We start from the raw sequence: 11,951 nt of genomic DNA on the forward strand, positions 1-11,951 counted from the left end.
CGTGGTCGGGAGTTGTAGTTGTGGCTGGTGTGTGACCTTGACACTATCTATCTATCTATCTATCTATCTATCTATATGTATATATATATATTCACTGAAAAAACCATAGGTTTCACACCGGTTATAGTTAGGAATTAGCATTTAAAAAACCTATTAAATTCACTGAAAAAACCATAGGTTTCACACCAGTTATAGTTAGCTGGAAATTTTACTGATATAAAACCATTGAAATTCCCACGTTATAGTTAGTCGGACTCACTATAACTTGCGCGTGCAATGCACTGCTGATGACATCACATATTACATCACTCATGACATGGTCAGTGACATCACTCATGACATCACTGATGACACCATCCTTGTGACACAGTGACAGACCTCCTCTCAGTGTAAAGTAACCCTTCAGACACATATTCAAAAATAGAAACTGAAATTTTTAAAAAATGGAGATCCCTATATCAGTTACAACAAGCAATTCTGTAATTCCACTATCTATATACACATCCACTCATTCACCAACAGTTCTATATAGTCACTCATACATATACTCACTCATCATATGAAGAGATACACCTATACATCCTGTTACACACCGACGTTCATCCAAAAGTTACTCACACACATATTCACACGTGCAAATAAACTATTGAACAACCATTTATTTGAATATAGAGTTATACACACACTTCCACCTTACTTCTATTGAAAATTACACATATTTATTCTCTTAACCCCTTCCACACTCATGACGAGCTGGGCTCGTCATGGTGTAGCCTCCTCGTACACTCATGACGAGCCCAGCTCGTCATAAAACAATGTAAAACACCAATTTGCAGCACAGATGGGGAAAACGCATAGCAGCCATGGAGTTAAACAATCACTTATAGAAACACATACTTATTTAAACAGGAAATCTTACAATCTCTTACTCTCACATATACTCACTTATATACATCAATATTCATATATACTAGATTAAAACATATGTAGTTACTGATAAAGACACTAGTGAGACAGTCATTCACTCACTAACAAACACATATAGACACTCATCCACCCATACAGTCCTGTACATATGCTGTCTTCAAAACACATACAAACAAAGAGTCAGTCACTCATGCATCTATGTGCTAAGTAATACCCCCACCAAACCATATAGACACTCATACTGATACTAATAAAAATATCAAATAACCCATATACATACGCATGTAGCTACTTATCAACACATGTAGCCACTTATACACAAAGTGAAACACTAATATATGTATTTAAATATTTAAACATAACTCACTAATATTTATTTTTCAGAAAGACACATATTCACTGGATGGTGTCATCAGTGATGTCATGAGTGATGTCACTGACCATGTCATGAGTGATGTAATATGTGATGTCATCAGCAGTGCATTGCACGCGCAAGTTATAGTGAGTCCGACTAACTATAACGTGGGAATTTCAATGGTTTTATATCAGTAACATTTCCAGCTAACTATAACTGGTGTGAAACCTATGGTTTTTTCAGTGAATTTAATAGGTTTTTTAAATGCTAATTCCTAACTATAACCGGTGTGGAACCTATGGTTTTTTCAGTGAATTTCATAGGTTTTTTTAATGCTAATTCCTAACTATAAGTTTCACTTTATAAATAAGACTGTTAGCACTCTAGTTGTTCTTTAGAACACTCTGGTACATTCTGTCATTGGGCTACAGTTGGGCTACATCTTGTTGAAATTTGGGCTACATTTAAATTTTTTGGGCTCTGGTGGCCATCTTTGGGCTACATTGGGCTACTTTGGGCTACATTTGGGCTACATTTTGGCTCTAACATATATTAAGCCCAATGTAGCACAATACATATTTTTCTAAAGTTAATTTTTTTACAAACCACTTCAGAATAGGGCTACCTGTCCCTACAATTATCCCATTTTTTTTTTTTAATTTTTTTGGGGAGCGCTCCTGGAGCGCGCCCCGGGGAGCGCCCCGAAAAGCGTACTTCTGAAAAGCGCCCCGGGGCGCGCTCCGGGGAGCGTCCCGTGAGCGCCAATATCGCAAACGAAAACATGATCGTGACGTTTCGCGTAGCCGCGACCGCGTGATACGCACGGCGTAAGCGCACCCGGAAGTACTCGAGCGAATACGATCGCACAACGTAAACATCTGACGCGCTTACGCTGCGCGACCCGGGGCGCGCCCCCGGCGCGTAGCGTAAGCGCGTCGGGTCATGTGAGCAGAAAATAACACTTTTCATTGGTTCATAACAGTTTTAGTTTCATAATGATGAAGCCCCTGGTCTTGTGACCTGAAAATAACACTTCTCATTGGTTCAGGACAGTTTTGTTTTCTAAATGATGAAAGACCCCACCTTTTTTCCTTATTCTGACTTTGTCCTTTGACTGAGGAAGACCTGTTTGTTGCTCTCTCTACTTTTTTGCTCCAAATAATGGCTTCAGTAGTAGCATCAGCTGGTGCATCTGCCCCACCACCACCACCACAACCACCAAGAGGACCAGCTCCAAATTATATTGGTGGTCAAGAACAGGAGGAGGAGGAAGAGGAAGAGGAGGAGGGGAGAAGAAGATGGCTGCCAGAAGAAAATACCCCATACAAACCCAAACCACACATTGTATGGGAGTTTTTTTCAATCCCAGAGGGGAAAAAAAAGGTGAATGCGCCCAAGGTGACTTGCCTCATCTGCAATGATGAACTTTCACGGGGCAACCCAAACAGAAAATATTCATTTGGTAACTATACCATGATTCGGCACATGACCAGAAAGCACCCAATCAACTACTCTCGTGCAGAGTTCAGGGAACTGGCCAGTAACCTCCCCCAGTCATCAAGGACCCCCTCCCAAAGAAACCAACCCACTCCATCGGAACCAGAAACATCCGAGGTGATGCCTTGCATTCAGCCGAGATTTGCTGATTTTAAAATCACTTGTTCTGCATGTGGCAAGCTTATCGCCTATGGCGAAAAAAGCGTTAAGCTCATCGTCCTTGCAGGTGACAACCACAAGTGCCCCAAAAAGAAGTAATTTTTGGGGTTTTTTGTTTTTTTGCTCCAGTTGAGCCAGTTTCAATTCCCTTTTTTTGTTTCTCCCCCTAAAAAAATACAAAAAAAAATATAAAACTGTTTTGAAAAGCCAAAAAAAGTTCAAAAAGTTCAAAAAACACAAAAAAAATATAAAACAACAAAAAGAAGAAAAAAAAAAGTTCTTTTTAGAACTACCTCCAATTTCTAAATCAAAACTTCATTTTTTAAAAACTCTGTCACCTTTTTTCATCATAGTACGCTCCCCGGGCCGCTCCCCGGTGCGCGCACCGGGCGCTTCCCCCGCGCAAAACGAAAAAAAAAAATATTTTAAATGCCCCGCGGGGCCCTTTTATAGCCCCCACATCAAACCTAGGGGGTCAAAGGGGTCTATCCCTGACGCCTTATGGTCATTTCCCCCTTTTTTTTAGCCACCTCTTATGTCTCGATTTTACCGAGACACAAGATGGCGGCCGCTCTGGACTGTTTCGAATGTTTACAGACACCCGAGAGCCAATCAGCTTTCCATGCGCACCTCACGTCACGCGCCCGGAGCGCTCCCCGGTGCGCGCACCGGTGCGCTGCTATAGATATATATATTTTTTTTAACCTAAATTACTCAAAATCCACTAGAGCACATATCTTGAGACATAGCAAAGGCACATCGGGCTACCAGTCCCTACAATTTTGCCAAATTTGGTGGAAATCCATTCAGCCGTTCGGGTTAAAAGTGAAATCGACCGCCCTATGGAAATTAACATGGGGAAAACGCGTTTTGGGACCCCCCTTTTATCTCGGCCCCCGCTTGACGTATCCCCCCCAAACTTTCAAGGAAGGACCGGAGCTCAACGAGGCCATTTTCAGGAAATTTTCAGGCAGATTCGTCAACCGGTGCCAAAGTTATTCCAAATAGAATTTTGAGATTTAACATTATAAAAAATCCTAACTATAACTACCTACTGGCGACCGCCAGTAGGTAATATATATATATATATATATATATATATATATATATATTCTGCGCTTGGAATGTTGGCGCGGCTACCGGCTGGATTGATATATATATATATATATATATATATATATATATATATATATATATATATATATATATATATGAGCACCAACTCGTCATCCTTCCCGCTCACAACGCAGAATCACGGGCGCAGACCAAACTTCAGTGCTGCATTATTTTATTTTCCACTCACAAATGTCAGGATGCGATTCGGCCGTCCAAGAGGCCTTGGTCACCTGACCATGCATACAACATCACCCATTTTTAAAGTGCTAGTGCATCATTTTGGTAATAAAAATAGAAGAAATACCAGTAACTGTATAAATTCATTTTCTCCGATGAATTTGACAACTGAAAATAAGTTTTATATTATGACAGCTTAAATGCTTAAAAACCAAATATTTCAGTGGTTGTCAATATTTCAACATTTTGCCATTAAAACATACATTGCTGCGTAAATGCCTTACATTTCATTTCTCCTAAGCAGACCTCGATGCACTATCTTAATCCGTAAATTTATGTGCTCACCATGAAACTTCAAAAAAATAGATGTGTAAATCTAAAAAATGTAATCTACAAGTGATTTAAAACAATGTCATACAGTCACTTAATTACTTTTTTACGTAGTACACATTGCATGATTTCAATTTCTATATCTTCAAATCGAACTGCAAGTAACTCCTTGGTAAATTATCAACAACAAAGTTTGAAGAATGCATACTCGACACATACTAATGCACTCACGATCTTCACTAAGTCTGTCAAAATAAGGACAGTCCTATAATTAGATAAAGATTCAATTTAAAATTCATTGAATAAAGTACTTTGGTGCTACAGTACTGCATATTTTAAAGTGATGTGTACCTTTGTGCTAATTTTTAAAGTGACTAGTGCCAAACAGTACAAACAGGGATAAAGGATTTACATCGAGAGCGTTATTTCACATGACCTGATTTCACAACATGCTAATCTATTCAATTGCTTAGAGGATATTCCTAAAACAATGACCATAATTGTAAAACCAAGATACACAAATCATCACCCAGCAACACACTTAAAACAATCGATAAAAAAAAACATAGATAAAAACTACCCATACATCTTAAAACCAATCTTTTAAAACAGTGCCCTGGGGACACCTGTGCATACGGGATTCACCCTCAGATTCATTTGATGCTCCACCAGGGATTCTTTTTACAACAAATGCAGAAATTATAGATTCTGACTTTTCATTTCGTACTCAAATCTACTACAGAAGCAATTTCAAAAGATGATGGTAAATTAGGCCAAACTATAATTAGAGGGCCCTCAATACAGTGTTTGTTTTATCATAAGAAAGTATGAAGGCCCGCAGTTGCATTAAGACCCCCCCGCCACTTAGAGTCAAACTCAAGTATATAGCTTGTCTCCAATCTACGAAGACTGGCTTCTCTATCCCCTCTTCTCTTCATTGAGAGGATTGACTCTATGGCATAATATCGAAGAAATTTGGGGTCACTATTATGTACTGTTTGAAAATGTCTAGCAACTGGGTAGTTCTGGTCCTTACTTATAATTGCTCTCAAATGCTGTAGGATACGTTTGTGTACTGCCAGTTTGGTGCTGCCAATGTACTTCAAACGACATTCACATTCCAGAACATACACACAATACTCAGTTTTGCATGTGAAATGCTGTTTGATTTCTCTCGTAATGTCAGAGAAAGATGTCCTGTAAGTTTTAGCGTTGGCACCAAACTGGCATGCACGACAGGTTAAAGATTATAAAATCCCTTTCTAGAGGACAGCCAACTTTCTTTCCTGAAACTCTCCTTGCTGTTGATGGCCAATGCATTGCCCATACTTTTAGATTTTCGGAAATTTATGGCCGGGTTTGAAGGCATAAGGTTGCCAATCACAGGATCATCCTGGATGAAATGCCAGTTGCGCCTTATAATATTCCTCAACTCTTTTTCTTGCTTGAAATATGTTAAAACCAAACGAACCAGCTCCACCTTTTTGCCCACTGCTCCTTGGCTGTGTTTAACTCTGTATTGAAGGAGTTCCTACCTAGGTTTTAATTGGGATTTTTTCATGACGGCCTCCACGATTTTATGGCTGTATTCTCTATTTAAAAACCTTGCCAGACTTTCCATCTGTTTTTCCTTCTCATCCAATAGGTCACTACATATACGACGGATGCAAAGCATCTCCCCATAGGGTATAATTCTTATTAAATGTGGGGGATGTGCACTTGTGGCATGTTGTATTGTATTGCCAGCTGTAGGTTTTCTAAAAAGGGTAGTTGTTAAAATGTTGTTTTGTATTAAAACCTGTACATCTAAAAATGTCATTGAGTACCTACTGATGGTAAAGGTAACAGTTAGATTAAGATCATTGTGATTGATATCCTCTACAAATTTAAGCACACTCTCTTTTGTTCCACGACAAACAATAAATAAATCATCAATAAAACGCAGCCAGAAAACTATATTATCGGTGCAGATATGTTCATACTTCCTCCTAAGGACCAGTTCCTCCCACCAGCCCATAAACAGCCAGGCATAGCTGGGGGAGAAACTGGTCCCCATCGCTACACCCTGCACCTATTGGTAAAATTGGCCATTAAAAAGGAAATAGTTATTCTCTAAACAAAAAGACAACATATCAAGAAGCATCCTGGTATGCTCTGCATATTCCATTGGTCTGGTGTTTAGAAAACATTTTGCAGCCCTAAGCCCATCTCTATGCTTTATACAAGTATAAAGTGAACTGACGTCCAATGTTACTAGTAATAGATCAGCACTCCACAGAACATCCTTGATTTTGCCAAGGAAATCACAAGTGTCCTGTACATAGGAGTCAAGTTTTTTCATATGAGCTTGTAACAAGTAGTCAATATATTATGACAGATTTTCCAAGAGTCCCCTACAGGCTGCAATAATGGGTTTTCCTGGCGGGGTGACTAGGCTTTTGTGGACCTTAGGTATATATATATATAGCTCATGTTTCCCCCATGTTTAACCATTAAGAACTAGGCGTTAGCACTCAGAGGGAGTTCTCTGGTTTCCCTCCTCTACGGTACCCATTGAAGTGTTGGGTACAGGGCAGATAAACCCCCTCTACCAAATGGATCTGAGACACATATACTAATGATTTCTGTATGGATCGATTTCTAAAACACAATTTTTTTCCAGCATATATAGTTAACTATATTGATTCTATGTAGTTGGTGTATACATAACCGCCTTCATCCTCAGAATTGGAATTGTTTTCACAACAGAATTGTCTCCATGCAAATAGTTTTTTATAATTGCAGCGAATTGGTTCTAAATCAACCCTGTTTGTGCTCTTGTGCACAACACTACGTTCCCCATAAGGCATAGCTCTCTACCTGAGGGCTCTTATTAGGTAAACACACCCACCTTCCATCTTGAAACCACTGCAGAACGCCGTAGACTAGGACTGGGGCAGACACAGGTATGCTACGCTCGTGCACTCCCAACTTCTTCTACATAGACTTTCGGCATTTTTCATATTTTAGTCAATCCATCCCTCTATTTTCACAGCGGTTGCCGCCAGAACCCCGAACTGATAAGGAGAAGAATAAATAGAAAAATACGAGGCTACTCGGTACCGGGACTGCTAATCTCAGGTACGTTTCCAGGGGCGTATTGCCGAGCACGATCGGGTTACATCCAAGCATGTTCCTGATCCAATTGTCCCTTTTGCCGCCACAGCGCTCGAGCCTCACGGCTTTGCTTAAGCCCGTTATGGAACACTATGTCAACTCAGCGCCAGCCGTCAGCTCTCCTTAAGTGCATCAGCTGACGGTATGTTGTTTCACTTCTTTTTCATTTATTGACTACGTACAGGGAATTGGTGTCAGTTCTATAATGGTTGATTCGTTTTTAGGTGGCCCCCGCCCTCACCTTGATCATACAACGGCAAGCCCAATCCTGCACATCCAGACTCAACGTGCTCTTTTTCTTGAATCCGCTTCATCCCCTACACTGGTAGGTTCATGTCAACCTCGGAGTGTCACATAAATAGGGTTTAGTGTCTACGATTACAAAGATTAAAACTCGTTACCCTCTCCCTTTTTCCCACAGACAGATTAATTGCGCCCTGATAAGATTCCAGGAAACCACTACCTGGATTCAAAACGTGTCGGCCAGTTAGCAAGGATTAATTGCGATCCATTCCTTTATACCAGCATTCGCTGGTTGTAAAAAGAGTTACAAATTGTATTTGCTTCTTTGCTATTTCCTTTCCTTTTTTCCGAATTCTTTTGGTGCTAAACTCATTCTTTATATTTGTAGAACATTTACTGTCTTACGTTGCACAACTGTCTTACGTTGCACAACTGTTCTGTTTGTTTTTGAATTATTTCGTCATTTATGCTTGAACGTCTTTTCTTAGTTTGTAATACATTTGTTTGGTGATTAGTCCATCAATTTTGTTGTAAATATGTATTGTTGATAACTGTCTCTGTGTGTCTTCTCATTCATGATTTTTGACAAACTTTGAGTAACTAAAAAAATGTGTTGGTATAAATAAAAATACCTAGTTGATTACGACAGTGAGCGTGTTCAACTTTCCTCAAGTGTGGATTTAAATGTAGGTGGAGAGGCAATTTTTTTAAATATTTCCTATAGCACTCAAACAAAAGAAGTCCCTCATCATCAAGCCAGCTGATATGGAGTGAAGCATTGTCCTACAGGACCATTGTGCTTATGAGAGTGAAGTACGGAGACAGATTGCAGATATTCAGCACTATTAAAGTGTTACTATAAATCCTTTGGATGAGATTAGAAGTAACCCTGGGCAAAGCACTACGCTACGCTCGCGTAGTTTGCGCAACTTCGCACTACCCGAACTGCACGTAGCACAGTGCGAACATGCGTAGCGTAGTGCAGCGGTCATCCTTTGCTTGCTAGCGGTCCTCAAAGTCAAGTTGGCAACCGCTAGCAAGCAAAATGACATCCTCACGAGACTTTTTCCTTGTTCGCGATCGGCAACTTGATGTTGCTGATCGCGAACAAGGAAAATAAACCTCCCAGCGAGATTCTCAATGCGGGGTGGTCAGGTATCTCATTGCGAGTGGTCGCGCATGCTCGCGACCACTTCCGATGAGAAACTACCAGTTCGCATTGAGAAAGCTGCAGCTGGAGTAAAAATCTACTAGAGCGGCAGAAAAGTACAGCTCGCACTGTACAAGATGCCATTTTCATTGATTGCACAGTGCCGGATGCTTGTTCGCACTGTGCAATCATTAAAAACAATGGGGCATATTACCAAGCAATAGCGATAATTATCGCTATTGCTTGGTTAGAGACAAAAATTTGCCCCAGCGCTGCGGCGATTTTTACCGCAAATAAACCTTGGTATTACCAAGGTTTAACGCAAATGCGGTAAAAATCGCCGCAAAGCATGAATATCGCTGAAAAGTCAGCGATATTCATGCATTAGCGAGCTAATGCTCTTAGCCATGTTATCCACCTCCCATTGGATAACATGGCTAAGAACTGCTCAGGGTAGGTGTTAGCTTTTGGAGATATTCCCGCTGAGCGCGAATATCTCCAAAAGTTGGTAATAGGAGATAGCGATGTTAGCGACTGTTTTCAGTCGCTAACATCTTGGCACGCCCACTTTGCATCTCATTAGTGATAAATATCACTGACATGCAAAGTGGGGCCCAAGATGGTCGTTATCTCCTACTAGCTGTCGCTAACTGGTGTTAGCGGCAGCTGGGTAATAGGGAGATAATTTTATCTCCGCTTTCTTGGCTTTTAAAGCCAAAAAAGCGAAGATAAACCCCCTTGATAATATGCCCCACTATCTTGCACAGTGCGAACATGCTACTACCCAGTTCGTGTAGTGCTCCAGGTAGCTCGCATAGTGCAAAGTGCACTTCACGTAGATATGCTTAGCGCTACTTCGCGAACTATGCCCACCCCTAATTAGAAGTGAGATTTTGGGAATTATGATGAGAGGAAAGGAAGAGTGATATATCTCAGAGAAATATTAATTATGTCCTTAAATGCTGATTCTGATCTTTTGGTAAAAATGGTAATTGCTTTGCCATATACAGATATACCCCAAGAAGACAGTATCACTGTAATTGAAAAGTTGTTTACACAAACACATCCTGTGCAGGTGCCCACAGACTTTATCATTGCTTTGTTCTGTGTTGCACTATAGCTCAATTATTTCAAGCATGACACCAGTACTATCAGTAATGCTTGGTGTTTTCAATGGAAGTAATTGTTGCTCCAAACCTGGCAAATATTTATGTGGATGACCTGGAGCAAAAATATGTATTGTCTAATAACAACAGGTATCGTTCCAATATATTTAATGTTGGAAGCAATACATAGACAACATTTTTGCAATTTGGTATGGACCAGAGCAGGCTTTTCGAGGTTTTGTACATTACCTACATCAAGTACAGACACACCTCTCCAATTCGCTTACTCCACTTACTACATTTCTGGATTTGATTATCAAATGCAGTTTGGGCGAGCTGTATACCAGTTTGTACAGAAAAGTGACAGAGAGAAATACATGTCTAGCTTATGACAGCTACCATTTTAGAACATTGAGGGATGGCCTCCTAGTTCCTGTGTCTTTGCAGGAATCGTACATTTAAAGAGGACTACTTCTGAGAAGCATATGTACTACAAGCAAAATTGTTATTCAGGGGTTACCCCAACGAGAGTTGTGAAACAGGCGTGGTATTGTCCAAAAGAGGAGTTAGTCTGTAAAAAACTAAGACATTCTTACAGACACTTGTCTGAGTTACCACCTTCGTCCACCCATGAGTATGATCCGCAAGTTGGTAACCCATTTGGATCAAAGGATGTGCCATGAGGAGAAGGAAGCAAGCTAGATGTCACAGCTGAGACCCCTGACTAATCCAAATGACGTGCATGCATAACTATAACGTCCATGCATAACAATACATAAAAGTACAGAAGAAAGGAATCATGAAAAAATACACTAATGATGACACATTTTATTTATTTAGTAAACACGTATAAATAAAATATAAATACACATTTTTATTTTAATAAAAAGGATGGAGCCTTTCTAAATTCAATTGAAGCCACTCATAATCCACACTATATTCTGTTTGACGCACCTGCACTGCTCCCCCTTCACTGCTCCTACGAATCAATCGGAGGATACTAATTACATTTTCAGGTTCCTTTTAAAATGTTAAATTGTAGATTTAGCTTCATTATTTAGAAACACTTTATCAATCTGTTAATAATATAATATAAGTAGACACATATCTCCTCAGGAGGCTTCGCAGGCCCTCTGGTGTCCCGGAGCCACAGGTTGGGGCACACTGCCCCAAAGAACAAAACTACAACTTGTCTCCCCATCATCTCATCTCACTCATGTCCCTTTCCACTACTCAGCAAGTTATTATAATGAGCTACACATACCAAATGACTCCACATAGCACAAGTTTTCTTTGCACACTGACTCTCTGTAAATGGTTTCCAATTAGCATGCTCAGCAAATAAAAAACATAGAAATTGCCAATACAAATTATATCCTGCAATTTATGCTACCTTTCTGCTGTCAGTATTGGATGTTATGTGAAGAAATCACAATTATTGATGGACACATCGTATTTGATTTATGAGTTGCACTAGCTTACCTATATCACCTGTAAGAAGTTGGCCTAGCATTGTCAGCACTAGAATAGACATAGATGGAAACCTGGCTGCTTTTCATGCTTAATTTTCCACCCTCCTATTTATAAGGCCTATAAGGATGGCGGACGGACCTGCGTCCGTCCGCCACCCCGAGGTGGAGGGACCATCAACAGGGGCAGCGGCTGTCCCTTCATACCAATTAGGATGTGACCGCCACTCTGGTGGGCACATCCCGTATCTTTAAACTTGCGGTGG

The sequence above is a fragment of the Lissotriton vulgaris genome, chromosome 1_1 (genome assembly GCF_964263255.1).
Source record: "Lissotriton vulgaris chromosome 1_1, aLisVul1.2, whole genome shotgun sequence".
Taxonomy (NCBI): domain Eukaryota; kingdom Metazoa; phylum Chordata; class Amphibia; order Caudata; family Salamandridae; genus Lissotriton; species Lissotriton vulgaris.